At 37.5% G+C, this 15,718-nt stretch overlaps 1 protein-coding gene across 2 annotated transcripts in view; it reads right to left on the bottom strand.

The window, feature by feature from the left end:
- LOC131436379 (uncharacterized) overlaps positions 1–15,718 on the bottom strand; it is a 731,094-nt gene that overhangs the window by 508,612 nt on the left and 206,764 nt on the right. The window contains exon 2 of one of the 2 annotated variants that reach the window (XM_058605077.1): positions 13,571–13,784. The exons of the other annotated variant lie outside the window; for it this stretch is intronic. The gene's annotated coding sequence lies outside the window, so the exon portion shown is untranslated. The remainder of the gene's footprint in view (positions 1–13,570; positions 13,785–15,718) is intronic. 2 annotated transcript variants of the gene reach the window in all.

The following is a 15,718-nucleotide window of genomic DNA, read 5'->3' as shown; positions in this document are numbered from 1 at the left end:
TATATATATATATATATATATATATATATATATATATATATATATATATATATATATATATATATATATATATATATATATATATATATATATATATATATATATATATATATATATATATATATATATATATATATATATATATATATATATATATACTTTCAAAGATACACCAGTCTCGAGGCGCTGAAAAAAGTTATTGTCCGCGAGTGGGCCAAAATACCTGCAAGTCACATTCGGCCAAACGAAGCAACTCTTTCGCTCTCTCAAGTCATCAAGTCAAGGCAAAAGGTGGTCATATCGAGCAAAAGTGAATTGATTCTGAATTTTGTATTATTTTTACACATTTTGTACTTTGAATTAAGTAAAAGTAATTTTCCAAACTGAATTTATGGCCTTTTTAATTGGTTACACTTCGAGTGCCGGACCCTGTACATGATTTGGTCGTTACCATAAGGACATCATTTGCTTCCGCAATTCTGAGATTTTTGTGTAGGGAAAAAATTCTAAACCTACTTGTATTGTGTAATGGGGAAAAGGAACTTATATACTAACTTACTAACTAATACAGAGAGCGAATCGATTCAATTGAAGATTGCATCGGTTTTTGTCGGAATTTGCTTATAATATTATGTGACATTACATCTAATGGTTCTATATTTGTGAGTCTGTCTAACTCATTTGTACTAAACCAGGGAGGACGCTTCAAAATCATTTTCAGAATTTTATTCTGAATCCTTTGAAGCGTTTTCTTCCTGGTGGAACAACAACTTGACCAAATTGGTACTGCATAAAGCATGGCTGGTCTGAAAATTTGTTTATAAATCAACAATTTGTTTTTTAGACAGAGCTTAGAAATTCTGTTTAAAAAGGATATAAACATTTAATATATTTATTACACTTTGCCTGGATTCCTTCAATGTGATCCTTGAAAGTGAGTTTTTTTGTCATACGTTAAACCTAAGTATTTAGCTTGATCAGACCATGTCAATTCCAAGTCATTCAATTTGAGAATGTGATTATTGTTTGGTTTAAGAAAAAAAGCTCTTGGCTTATGAGGAAAGATAATTAATTGCGTTTTTGCTGCATTTGGTTTAATTTTCCATTTTGACAGATAATCACTGAAAATATTTTAATTTCTTTGTAGGCGACTGCAGATCACTCCTAGATTTCTATCTGTGGCTAACAGACTTGTGTCGTCACAGAATAGCGATTTCTGACAACCAACGGGTAGATTTGGAAGATCAGAAGTGAAAATATTATACAAAATTGGAGCTACGCTCGAACCCTGCGGGACACCGGCTCGTATGGGTAGCAATTCAGATTTACAATTCTGATAGCTAACCTGAAGAGTACGATCAGTTCAATAATTTTGAATCATTTTGATCAAATAAATAGGAAACTGGAAATCAGACATTTTTGCTATTAAACCTTTGTGCCAAACACTGTCGAATGCTTTTTCTATGTCTAGAAGAGCAACTCCAGTGGATAACCCAGAAGATTTATTTGCTTTTATCATGTTCGTTGCTCTGACAAGTTGATGAGTAGTTGAATGTTCATGACGAAATCCAAACTGCCTGGTAGAAAAATTGAATTCTCATTTATATGAGACATCATTCTCAACCAGATAATTTTTTCAAAAAGTTTACTGATATAAGAAAGTTAGCTAATTGATCGATTTTCATTTCGCAAAAGAGTAAATCTATGTTTAATTTCTTTTTGTAAATCCTTAACTATGTTTTTCATCGCAGGATCACGAGAACGTTGATATTGTCGTCGACGAACATTCTTCTACCGAATGAGCAGTTGAAGATTGTCATCGATGATAGGAGAATTTAATTTAGTTTGAGCTTTGGGAACTGAAAGATTTTTAGCTTCGATAATATAATGATTCAAATTATCAATTGCTGTGTCGATGTCTGCAGAATTTTCTAAAATAGTTTCATGATCCACATGATTTTCAATGTGAGATCTGTAATCCAACCAATTAGCTCTATGATAGTTGAATATAGAACTAATTGGATTAATTATAGCTTCGTTGGAAAGTCTGAATGTTACAGGAAGATGATCTGAGTCAAAGTCAGCATGTGTAATCGGTTCACTACAAATGTGACTTCGATCCGTTAGAACCAGATCAATTGTAAACGGGTTTTTCACGGAAGAGAAACAAGTCGGATTACTGGGATGAAGAACTGTGAAGTAACCAGCTGAGAGTTGATTATGAAGTATTTTACCATTACTGTTATTTTGCCTACAATTCCACTGGACATGCTTAGCATTTAAGTCCCCTATTACGAAGAATTTCGGTCGATATCTTGTGAGTTTTTGCAAATCGCCTTTAAAGAAATTTAATTGTTCGCCGGTGCATTGGAATGGCAAATATGCTCCAGCGATGAAATAAATTCCATGAATGGTTTCAACTTCGATTCCCAAGCTTTCAATAACTTTAGTATTGAAAGAAGGTAAAATTCTATGTTTAATTTGCCGTTGGACAAAAATGGCAACTCCACCACCCATTCCAGTAAACCTGTCAAATCGATGAACCACATAATGTGGATTACTTTTCAATTTGACATTTGGTTTAAGAAAAGTTTCTGTCACAATGGCAACATGAATTTTGTGAACTTTGAGAAAATTATAAAATTCATCTTCACTCGATTTCAAAGATCGAGCATTCCAATTTAAGATATTCAAATAATTATTTAACATCACTGTTAAATTTTAAATTCATTATAATATTATTTACGAATTGCCATCCGATTTGAAATGATCCAAACAGTGATGAAGTCGAATTCATTCGGATGATCATTTGAAAAAGTTGATCTTGTAGGTAGATCATTTTATTTTCAGTTATATCGCCTAAATCAAGGAGAAGGAGATTCTACCGCAGGAATGGATGGATGGACTGGTATGTCCCGTCTACAAAAAGGGCGATAAGCTGTTGCAATTACCGCGCAATCACATTGCTGAACGCCGCATACAAGGTACTCTCCCAAATCCTTTGCCGTCGTCTATCACCAATAGCTAGTGAATTCGTAGGGCCGTACCAGACGGGATTTACTGGAGCCCGCGCCACTACGGATCACATATTCGCGATAAGACAAGTACTCCAGAAGTGTCGTGAATACAACGTACCCACGCGTCACCTATTCATTGACTTCAAAGCGGCATACGACACAATCGATCGAGAACAGCTATGGCAGATAATGCACGAATACGGTTCCCGGTATAAACTGACGCGATTGGTCAAACCAACGATGGATAGAGTGATGTGCTACGTCCGAGTATCTGGGACGCTCTCGAGTCCCTTCGAATCTCGGAGAGGGCTACGTCAAGGTGATGGACTCTCCTGTATCTTGTTCAATATTGCCCTGGAAGGTGTGATTCGAAGAGCGAGGATCGACACGAGTGGCACGATCTTCCGAAAGTCCGTACTACTTTTTGGCTTCGCTGACGATATTGATATTGTGACACGTAACCTTGAGAAGATGACGGAAACCTACACCGGACTGAAAGCTGAAGCTAGACGTATCGGACTGGCCATAAATGCGTCGAAAACAAAATACATGAGAGGCTCTAGAGAAGAAACACTACGCCTCCCACCACGAATATTGATAGACGGTGACGATATCGAGGTGGTTGACGAGTTCGTGTATTTGGGCTCACTGGTGACCGCCGATAATGACACCAGCAGAGAAATTCATAGACGTATTTTGGCAGGGAATCGTGCGTACTTTGGACTCAGAAAAACCCTCCGATCGAGAAAAGTACGCCACCGCACGAAATTGACCATCTACAAAACGCTAATTAGACCGGTTGTTCTCTATGGCCACGAGACCTGGACTATGTTGGCAGAGGACCAACGCGCCCTCAGTGTTTTCGAAAGAAAGGTACTGAGGACCATCTATGGCGGAGTGCAGATGGAAGACGGAACGTGGAGACGGCGTATGAATCACGAATTGCAACAGCTGCTAGGAGATCCACCTATCGTACGGACAGCTAAAATCGGACGTCTACGATGGGCTGGGCATCTCATAAGGATGTCGGACGACAGTCCAGTGAAAATGGTTCTTGAATCTAATCCGACTGGTACAAGAAAAAGAGGAGCGCAGCAAGCAAGGTGGATCGATCAAGTGGAGGGTGATCTCAGAAGCATCCGTGCCTTGAGTGGCTGGCGACGAGCAGCCATGGACCGAGTTATGTGGAGACGTATGCTTGATACAGCAAAGGCCACCCCAGGCCTATAGCTGTTAGGTAAGGTAAGTAAGCCTAAATCAACTTCATTTAAAGAAGCGAATGGCATTGAAGGAATATTTGTAGGTAGACTGCCATTAGAAGAAGATGATATGGCCGATCTACCTATTAATAAATTGTTTTCGTTAGAAGATGAACTGCAAGGCGGTCCAGTGTTTCGATTATTTACATTAGAAGAATTAAGTGGTAGATTTCTACCTGTTATACTAGCATAACTGACATTAGAAGAAGATGATGATGAGGTTGATCTACCTGTCAATAAATTGTTTTCGTTAGAAGACGAATTGGCAGGCGTACCTGTTTTTTGTTTCAAATTCGAAGAAATCAGTGCCTTAGAAGAAATAGGCGTGGCATTTGTAACGTTTGATGATGATGATGATGATGATGGTCCCACCTCATACCCCTACAAAGGTGTGAGCTGAACGAGTTATCTAAGTGATAATTAATATTATTACATGCTTTAACCAGTAATCAAAAATTGAAACGAGCTGGTTAACTTAGCAGGCATAGATATTCCTTCGATAGAGCAGCTGAACAAAAAGAAATTACTATACTACATTATATATTACAGTTACTATCCAGGGTTGATCAAGAAAATTTTCAACCCGGGAAGATCCTTGAACAAATTAGGAATCGAACCCAATATCTCGACCAGTATCAGACAATAATTCACCAGGCCCTTCCCGCCGGACCAGTTCATCGTTATCACCACCAGCTACGATGGAATAACGAGACTGCGAATAAGCAGAGCCAAGCCCAATTTCATCAACAACTGTAGATCCCAGCATAACTCAAGAAAATCATAATTGGTCTCAAACAATAACATCTCTTAATTCAGCCTTATTCCATTTCTAGATTGTCTTTGACTGCTTTACGCGCGCGGGCTCAATTTTTTTTTATTTTCAGGTATGTCCTGTAAATTTAAGGTCGTTGATTTGACTTGTCTAAGCGAACGAGCGTTTAAAATTTTTTCCCTGATAGGACATTTCAAATAATTGGATTTATGATTTCCATCGCAATTTGAACATGAAAATTTATCAGTGGTTTCATTCATTGGGCAAACGTCTTTCGAATGCGATTTACCACAATTCAAACACCGTATATCCATATGACAATTTTTGGTTCCATGGCCGAAGGCTTGGCAACGACGACATTGAGTTAAGTTTGCAATACGATTATGCCGTTTATAATGTTCCCAATGAATTTCAATGTGGGAAATGAAACATACTTTTTCTAAAGTTTTCAAATTGTTTACATCACTTCGATTGAAGTGTATTAGGTAAAATTCATGGGAAATTCCAGAGCGTGGTTTAGAAGTACCATTCGCTCTTTTTTTCATAAGTATTACTTGGGAAGAGGCAAAACCAAGCAATTATTTTAGTTCATTTTTAATTTCATCAGTACTTTCATCATTTGATAAGCCTTTCAAGACAGCCTTGAAGGGTCTGTATGATTTTATATTATATGAATAAAATTTATGAAGTTTCTCGGACAAATATCGAATAAGACGTTCGTAATCTTCCAATCCATCAACTAAGACTCGACATTCTCCTCTTCGTCCGATTTGAAATGAGACTTTTACTTCCAGGAGAAAAGTAGAAAACTCAGTACGGAATGCTTTGAAGTCGGAAATCATCACCGTCACTGGTGGCATAGATTGATGTTTCTTCCCAGAACGACAAGCGTCCATTTTGGGAATTTTTGAAGAATTTTCTTCTATGTCGCCACAATCGGATTCAGGAAGAATCTCGTAAATATTGTTAGACGGCATAGGATCAACGGAAGGGAAATCCGTCCGTTGTCTTTTATTTTTACATTCAGATTCTATAAGATCGTGAATGTTATTAGAAAAATGTTGAATAACGGTTTGTGATTTATTCCGTATTGAATTATTTTTAGCCTTAGGCTTGTTGCCTTTCCGGTTGGACGCAGGCATTTTTGAAATGAATGAAGTTTTAAATTAATTAACTAGGCTAAATTTGTCTTCGATTAGACTCCTAGTTTGAAAAGTCTTGATAAAGACTGAATAGTTCTTTGAATAGCTAGCCTTAAAAAGGCTGATTAATTTCTTAGTCACTCTAATATCACTCTTTGTATAGCCTTGAGAAAGGCTGACTAATTGTTAGTCTTTAAAAAGGCTGTTAGTGATTCAGGTAGCCTTGAAAAAGACTGAAGCCTTTAATCAATGAAACTCTAGGTAGCCAGAAAAAAATTTCCGGAGCCAAGAGCTATACGCGTGCGGTGCGAACGACTGTTTAACACCGACTCTGTTACTTCCTCCTGTATTTATTGATGACCGGTGTCGAATGTATGTTACAGAATGAGAAAGCGCGAGCGAGAAATGGCGGAACTAAATACCTGTCGCATGTGCCAGTTATGTGGGGTGATAGATAACAAAGAAACCCCTACGATGGCCTTCTGTCTGGCCAAGGAGTTGAAACAGGCCTAACGAGCCACCGGAAGGCAATTTAACTAGTAATACGATTCGGAACAGTTGTAAACTCACAAATTCGATGTCATAACACTGTAGGAATTTTGAAGGACACGAAAAACGGTGTGGAAAAGTGGACATCGAGTTGCACTCTTCTTCCAGAGCGGCATATTCAATTGCAGTATCGTCAACGAACATTTTCCACACGAGACGCTGAGGAGAAGGAAGTTTTATACGCACAGCTTGAACTCACAAGAACCTACACATGATTTCCGAAGACAACGGCCAACTTTGCTGGTTCTCGTGGAATAGTAGTCCGAAGTAGCTCCATCCCCCACAAACCAGACCAGAGTAATTTCTTTCCCACGTTATCGACGTCCGCACTTACCGCAGTGCAAACAATGGTTCGGATCAATACCTTGTCGCGGGAAACATGCAACTGGAGTACATTAGTTATGATTTTCACGGTCTATATGTGCTTAAAATTGTCAATGGTACACAGGACTCGCCACATCTGAAATCAAAGACTCAATCTCGAGCAGCTACGTAGCACACGTACAGTCGAGAACTACACGCATCAATCGGATCAACGTTACCAACGGAAGATTAGCTTGGCGCGGAGACTCTTAAAGATGGCTGCTCACTCCTACTACGGCAAGTAGAGACTAGAAACCTGAGTGCCTGTGGGTATACTCAAGGTGGTGTACTATCCCCACTTTTATGAAACCTAGTCGCTGATGGTTTTTTAAGAAAACCTAATGACCTTGGATTCCTTACTTACCGCATCAACACCCTCTTTTATTTAATGCAGTAAACCATGCGATCTGTCGAGGAATAGTGTAGTTAAGTTGAATTAAGCGGACAAAACATCAATGATGCTTTCCAATCATCGAAGGAATATCACAGAAGCTCGTCCATTACAGTTCTTTGGTTCAGAGGTTACTGCGGCTGATCAAGTTAAATAATTCGGGGTTATTCTTGATTCAAAACTGAATTTGTTTGCTCACATTGACTTCAGGATTAAGAGAGCTTGCATAGCTTCCGACCAATGCAGATGAGCTTTTGGAAAATCGTGGGAGCTAATACCCAGATACATTCATTGAATCTACACAACTATTGTTAGACCAATTTTATTATATGGATATCTTGTATGATGGCCGAAAGGTGAAGTTGTGACAGTTCAGTCAAAGCTAAATCATCACCAAAGGATGGTCCTAATGGCGATGACAGGAGCATTAACGACAACTCCTACTACTTATCTGGAGGCGCTACGTTGCATTGAACCTTCACATGTGTTCCTAAAACAAGAAGCATTATCTTATGCACACCATTTTAAGGTTACAGGGCTTTGGAACAGTAACCATATAGACTATACTACTAACCACACTTGCTTGTGGTCTTAGATGATTACTTGAGATGATTATTTACTCACTCCTAGTGGCCTAGTTCTCACGTATAATTTTAATTTCAAAACATTTAATTAGAGACCACTCCTCTTCGTCAGGAATGGTTGGCTAATTATCTGGAAAATGTCTGGGTGTGGAATTTGGAAATGAAGTTTTTTACTATCACTTTTCTTCAACAACCAAACCACTTAACCCCCCTCCCCCCTCCCCCCCACACACACCTTCTTCTCTTCATCACTTTATGAATTTACCAGCAACACATTTTTACTCCACACCTGCGTGAGATCTGTTCCACCGTCCGTGGATGAACACATAGTTTTTTATCACTCTAAACTGGTGCTGGTGTCTACTGTCGTGAAATGAGGCTAGAGCAGTCTTATTCACTTAGTGGATACCGTACTTCAAGCGACTCTGTGTGGGGTACAATCGGCACTTTAGTAGAGTGGTAAACGAATTTATTTTTGTTCCAACAGGCTTTAAAAGTATTTAGTTCGAATGATTCACGGTCGAATCCAGTGATCGCATGTCGAACTCAAATTGAAGACCTCAATATTTCTAATGCTGTTTACTTACTTTGGGTACCTGGTCATTCTGGTATTGCTGGAAATGAATGGGCTGATGATTTCGTTGGTCCTGAACCAGCTTTACCACTGTGAACTAGTTGGATAGAGCACAAAATTCGTTCCTGGGCTGCATCCAAACATGCCGGCTACTGGCGCAGCTTGCAAACATGCGCTCAGACAAAAGCATTTATAGCAGATTTGAATTTGAAATTGTCAAAATGTCTATTGCATTTTTCCAAACATCATTGCAGTATCACCAAAATTTGCAATAAGCTGGGCTGCTGCAACCTCCGCGCAATCACATTTCGGAACGCCGCTTACGTGGCTTTCTCTCCCAAATCCTTTGCCGTCGTCTATCAACACTAACTAATGCATTGGACAAAAACCTCAAAAGTATCGCGAATAAAACGTACCCAAACAACAGCTATTAAATAAACTTCAAAGTGGCATTCGGCACAATCGATATAGAACAGTTTAGTTATGTACTACGTCCAAGTATCTGGGACGTTTTTAAGTTCCTTTGAGTCTCAGAGAGAGAGTTAGGGCAAGGTCTCTTGTCTATGGTTTAATTTTGTTTTAGAAGGTACGATCCAAAGAACGAGAATCGACACGAATGGCACAATCTTTCTTAAGGCTGTTCCACTGATGACGTTGATATTGTGACATATAACTTTGAGAAGATGATGGAAACACACATCCGACGGAAAGTCGAAGCTACGCGAAACAAACTTGCTACAAATGCTCCAGAAACAAAATACATGAGAGCAAGAGGCTCACTACGGATCTCACATCAATATTGACAGAAAGATGATCGATCATGTTACAACTTTCAAAAGAGCCCAAGTATGTCGGAATCGGTTGAGTCATCTACGAGAAAAATATTCGGATATGAAATAGTCTGGTAGTTATTATATGCCATTACATATTTACACTCGATCCATGACCACATTGCAGCTTCCAAACGTGGTTTAAGGTCATAACACATCACTCAATAAGTTGTGTGACTAGCTAAGAATATTACATTTTTGACAAAAATAGGTTTTATTTGTCCATGAAGTCTCTTTCAAGAACAATACAATTATTCCAACGCTTCTCTAACTTCTCGATGTCGTGCTTGTAGAAGGATTTGGTTTTTTTCCTTTATTTATTTATTTTAATCAACAGACAAATTTAAGTCCTAATGATTCTTTCTAAGGATATTTAAAAAAAATTCTCTTATTCGGCTGCGGGAAAAATGAAAATCGAATCCCGTAGAAACACCGTTGAAGGTTCGTTGCAATCCAATGACGGCACCGTTGATTCCGTAGTTAGTACGACGTAGAGGCAATCTGAGGAGGTTGTTGTTGCGGATAGCTCTGGAACGAACATTGATGTTGATTTGACTAAGAAGTGGTTAGCAATCGATATTGTTCGTCAAGACATCGGCAATCAAATCACGACGCACTTGCAAAGTATCGAGCCCGATAAGCATCCCACGGCTTTCGTAGCTCGGCAGCTGATGAGGGTTGGTCCAGGGCAATTGGCGAAGAGCGAAACGAACGAAACGTCGTTGGATTGACTCAATTCTGAGAACACCGTTAACATAGTGAGGGTTCCATATCACCGAGCAGTATTCGAGTGTTGAGCAAACAAGTGAGCAGTAGAGCGACTTCAAACAGTATTCCTCAAAATGGAATTGAATTTCGTACCGGTGAGCATTATTTTTCAGATCAAATAGTAACCAGTAATCACTGAGGGTAAGATCTGTACTATACGGAGGATGAAGAAGCAATTCGAAGTGTATTTCGTTCAATTGAAACATCGTTGTCATCGACTTATGAACTTGGTAAAACGGTGTTTTTTCTTCAAAATGTGAGGTCGTTTTTCAACGCTTTTTAGTATACGCTATTGATTGCTTTTTCTATCTCAAGGTAGTCGATGAAGATTATACCACGTGCATTTTAAAATATTGAAGCCATAACTTCCCAGCTGACTGTTGTGCCTTTGAGCGATTCGATCGTGGTTTACCGACAGCAGTGGACTGGAGTGGAGTTAGATGATGATCGCTTTAACTCCGGAGTGAAGTGATGAATCCATGTTTTATCCATTGTCACATATCTACGCAGAAAATCTGACTTATTACTTGTAAATATGGTCAAACACTGCTCTGAATCTTCAACATTCTGTTACTTTTGATCGACTGAAAGTAAACGCGTCAGCCATTTTGGAAAGAGCTTTCTCTTGGTGAGATATGTATGCATAATTGTAAAAACACTGCTATCTCACATCTTCAAGGTCCCTGCTATCTCATGCAATTTCAATTTACGATTATATATAACGAACCTGTTTAGTTTTTTATGTTTTCTGGAGTAACCACTTCAGTTGGACGGTGTCTGTAACACCATGTTTGAATTCAGCAAACCAATAACAAATGGTGGTTCTTTTTGATGGAGCAGAGTCCGTGTTACACTTTTTCTGAGTTAGTAGATATTGTATATTTTTTATCAAGAAGTATTGATGAATTAACACAGGAAATTGTTTTGAATTCATTGCACAGTGGGGAAAAATGGACCAATAACGCGTCGATTTTTTTTGGAGGCATGACAGTACTAATCCGTTTAATCCTTTATTTTATAAATTGTATCACTAGAAGAACTTTCTTTGGTTCTTTTTGAACCAGTAATACGACTTATGAAATAAATTGACAATGTTCGTGCGATCATTGAATCTATTTGTAATCTATTTTTTAGGTCTTTCTTCGTAATATCAATCGATTTTAATCACCCGCATTTGGCCTTCTAACGTAACGCGAAAGAAAGTTCACCCAGAAATACAACTTATTAAATATACTGGGGTCAAGGGGGTTAAACGGGCTAGTACTGTCATTTCTATTATGTGTGTTTGGTGTTCACTGAAATTTTCATCGTAATATGGACCAATATGAGCTATCAATAGAGGCTCACTATATTGGATCTGCTTCGAAATTGTAAATCTGAATTCAACATAGAATTATGTTTGTGGGGGAATTGGGGCAAAACGATGTAGCATGATTTATTCGATCATGGAAACTATCTGTTAACTATTTTTTGTGGTTATATGCGAAACGTAAAAAACGGGTTTAACCATAATTGAAGACAAACACGAGAAAAGGTCCTAAGTGTAGATGACAGTTTTTCTTTGTTTACTTTCTCTTATTACGGTCCTATCGGTGATCCCTCTCTCTAACTCTTTACTTTCGACTTTCGACTTTCGATCTGTTGTTAAAAAATTGTTGGAAAATACAGGAATATGCTGTAATAATTGAAAGAGTAAGTAAACAAAGAGAAACTGTTATTTGCACTTGGGACCTTTCTAATGTTCATCGAGAATTGGTCAAAAAACCGATCATTAGATTTTCATTTTCTGTAAATTCATGGAAAAAGATGACATGCGGTAAATCTTATGAAAAACAATCCATTTATCGAATTTATGAACATGTCAGGAGTACCTTCCGATTAGCCGAATTCATTTTTTTCAGAGTTACACAATAAATTTTCGGAGTAAAGTCAGAAAAATCTCTGTTTGACTGACGTGCAAGCTAGAGTCCGACAGAGATCTCATCGCATTCAAAAGCACCCATGTTCTTCAAAAAATCACATAAGCTCAACAAAATTCTGTAATCTCCATAAAAGAAACATAGGTGAATTACAATTCTGTATATATTCTGCTCAACGTCACGATATTTTCTCTCCCTTACTTCCGCGACTCTTTGTGCTACAGTTTATTTTTTGTTCGTTTGCTCTGACTAAACAGTTCTGCTAATTAAAGAAATGGTCCAATAAGCCAACCCATTTCGACAAGGTTCGCAGCGTCTGTTGAATTAATAACAATAGTTCTGTCAGTGATAGCTACGAGTTGTAATGTATTCAAACAGAAAACAATATCCCACTTCGGAATGCTAACGGCTTTTATTTGCTTTCAGATAATAAACAACGAAAATCACTTTCTTCTAGTAATCTAATGTACTTTGATTTGATATTGTAAATAACAACCTATCTGGGAGGAGTAGAACTGAGATCTGCTATCTAGATTCAATGCATCTGTTCAATCAGTAGGATTTAGCCTTGCTATGCTACAAGTATTAAACATAAGTCATATCAAATAAAGGTCAAAGCAAAGCACACGATCCAGTGATATAGCTTAGAACGTTGATAAACCGAATTATCAATCCAAATATCAATGGTTGGTTGGCTTGACTAATGAAATTAATACAGGTTCTATAACCCTACGTGTACTAGGTGAGGAAAACTTATTGCTTGTGATTCAGAATGTTACTACAATTCAACACTTGGCATTAAAATTTCATTTTCAGATTGTGCTATCCAACGACTGCCAGATTTTGAAACTGCTATCGAAACAATATTCCCTTCAGTTTAGCTTCTTATACATACCCGCTACCATAGTATTGGTATTCAACTCACTTTCATTTGGTCTCGCAAAAAAAAATATGCCAGGATGTAAAATAATGAGCTCTACACCCTCCCTAGCTCGAACAAATTTAGATGCTTCAAACTGTGACGGCAAAAACACCGAACCATTCTGAAGTCATGGCATTTGAAATGCAAATAAACATAGTCATGTTAGTTGAAACGATTCGAAAAGTTCAAAATAACTGCAATCTGGAACTCTCGAATTTGATGGGACTTATGCTAATCAAGAGAAGCACTTGCCAAAATGTTACCATGCTCTAAAGCGTCATGCAAAATGGTTCACTTTCCATACCGCATGAGTGTGCAAACGGTGTCAATTTTATTATGATAACATACCAGTTATGGCAGGATACCACCAATACCACTGAAAGGGGGTTGGGAAAGGGGGGAGTCCCCCCGGAATAGGATTCTCTCAGGAAACTCGAGGATTTGAAATTGTTTTACATTCTTCATAATGAAATGACTCACCTGACATGAGAAATATTTTGTTAAGTTGAAGTGTTTGATAATTCTCTATTCGACAATATTCCTATGTCCTCAAACATTTTTAAGGAACTTCTCATGGATGGGGGCTCGTAATATTATAGTCTTCCCGGAACGAGTTTTCTCTCGATGTCCCTGGGTATCACCACTGCATAGCAAACATCTTTGAGAAATAATAATTTTCCCAATTATTCCTAATCTGCAACAGACAATAAATGCTTACTTTTTTTTAAATAACTATTTATTGGAATATGAATTAAAATTAAATTATTAAGATTTAAATTGGGTGTTCAGCCACAAGTGGTGACTTTTCAGCTCTACTATATATATGATTTGGTTGTTACCATGAGGACATCATTTGCTTCCGCAATTCTGAGATTTTTGTGTAGGGAAAAAATTCTAAACCTACTTGTATTGTGTAATGGGGAAAAGGAACTTATATACTAACTTACTAACTAATACAGAGAGCGAATCGATTCAATTGAAGATTGCATCGATTTTTGTCGGAATTTGCTTATAATATTATGTGACATTACATCTAATGGTTCTATATTTGTGAGTCTGTGTAACTCATTTGTACTAAACCAGGGAGGACTCTTCAAAATAATTTTCAGAATTTTATTCTGAATCCTATGAAGCGTTTTCTTCCCGGTGGAAGAACAACTTGACCAAATTGGTACTGCATAAACCATGGCTGGTCTGAAAATTTGTTTATAAATTACCAACTTGTTTTTTAGACAGAGCTTAGAATTTCTGTTTATAAGAGGATATAAACATTTAATATATTTATTACACTTTGCCTGGATTCCTTCAATGTGATCCTTGAAAGTGAGTTTTTGTCATACGTTAAACCTAAGTATATAGCTTGATCAGACCATGTCAATTCCAAGGCATTCAATTTGAGAATGTGATTATTGTTTGGTTTGAGAAAAGAAGCTCTTGGCTTATGAGGAAAGATAATTAATTGCGTTTTTGCTGCATTTGGTTTAATTTTTCATTTTGACAGATAGTAACTAAAAATATTTAAACTTCTTTGTAGGCGACAGCATCACTCTGAGATTTCTACCTGTAACTAACAGACTTGTGTCGTCACAGAATAGCGATTTCTGACAACCAACGGGTAGATTTGGAAGATCAGAATTGAAAATATTATACAAGATTGGAGCTACGCTCGAACCCTGTGGAACAATAAATGTTTACTTCATAAGTGAATGTGTTCATCATCTCAATCCCACACAGAAAAAACAATTATGAATTTTCCTAGTGAAACTAGAAACGATACAATTCATAACAACTGAACTATTCCTTTCGGGCATAATTTTATAGGTTCCGAGTGTAATTTATATGGATGGTACTCGAAAAGCAAAGTATCGATATCTAGGGATATCGAAAGTTTGGGTACCGATACAAGGTATCTAAAGGCAATAAAGTATCGATACCGGTAAGTATCAACAGATGCTTGAGAAGCAATCATTTCAAAATAAAATAAAATTGTCGACTGTGGCGTTATTTTATGATGTACAGAAAGGTGTTTCCACACAGCAAAAAAAGATGGGTGAGTAATGTCAGAGACATAACCGAGTGACGTGAATACGAATGCGAAGGATTGTTTACATTCGCTGTTGAGTTCAAAAATTCCTTTTTTTTTAACTAAATCGCTTCAAAAAAATTTTTTTTCATTATATTCCACTATAAAATTTCTACTATTTCGCCATCAATGTCACGAGATAGTAGTAGATAAAGATACTAGTTTTTCGGTGTTCTATTTGCAACCTTTTTCAGTATATCAGTTCCGTTGAGTTAATTATCTCTGCATGCCAAAGAGTAGTTGAATCTGGACTTACCATATTACTGGTCTGAATTCTTAACCTGATTCTAGACCAACATTCTTAAAATTAATTCAAAAATCGAGTTCTGGAATTTTAACTTTCATTCTGAATTAGAACTGAAATCTGGAATCGAGTTCTGAACTCGCACTTCGGATTCTAGAAGTCATTTTTGATATTAATTTCTGAAACTGAGTTCAAGGCTTGGATTCGGAACCTGAATTATGGAATCGAGTTCTAGACCTGGAATCCCTGGAACTTAAGCCTAAGGCCTAAATTCTGGTACAGGTATCTGAAAAACAATTTT

Source organism: Malaya genurostris, chromosome 3 (genome assembly GCF_030247185.1).
Source record: "Malaya genurostris strain Urasoe2022 chromosome 3, Malgen_1.1, whole genome shotgun sequence".
NCBI lineage: Eukaryota > Metazoa > Arthropoda > Insecta > Diptera > Culicidae > Malaya > Malaya genurostris.
Note: the sequence above shows the minus strand (reverse complement) of the source record. Positions and strands in the feature narration are given on the sequence as shown.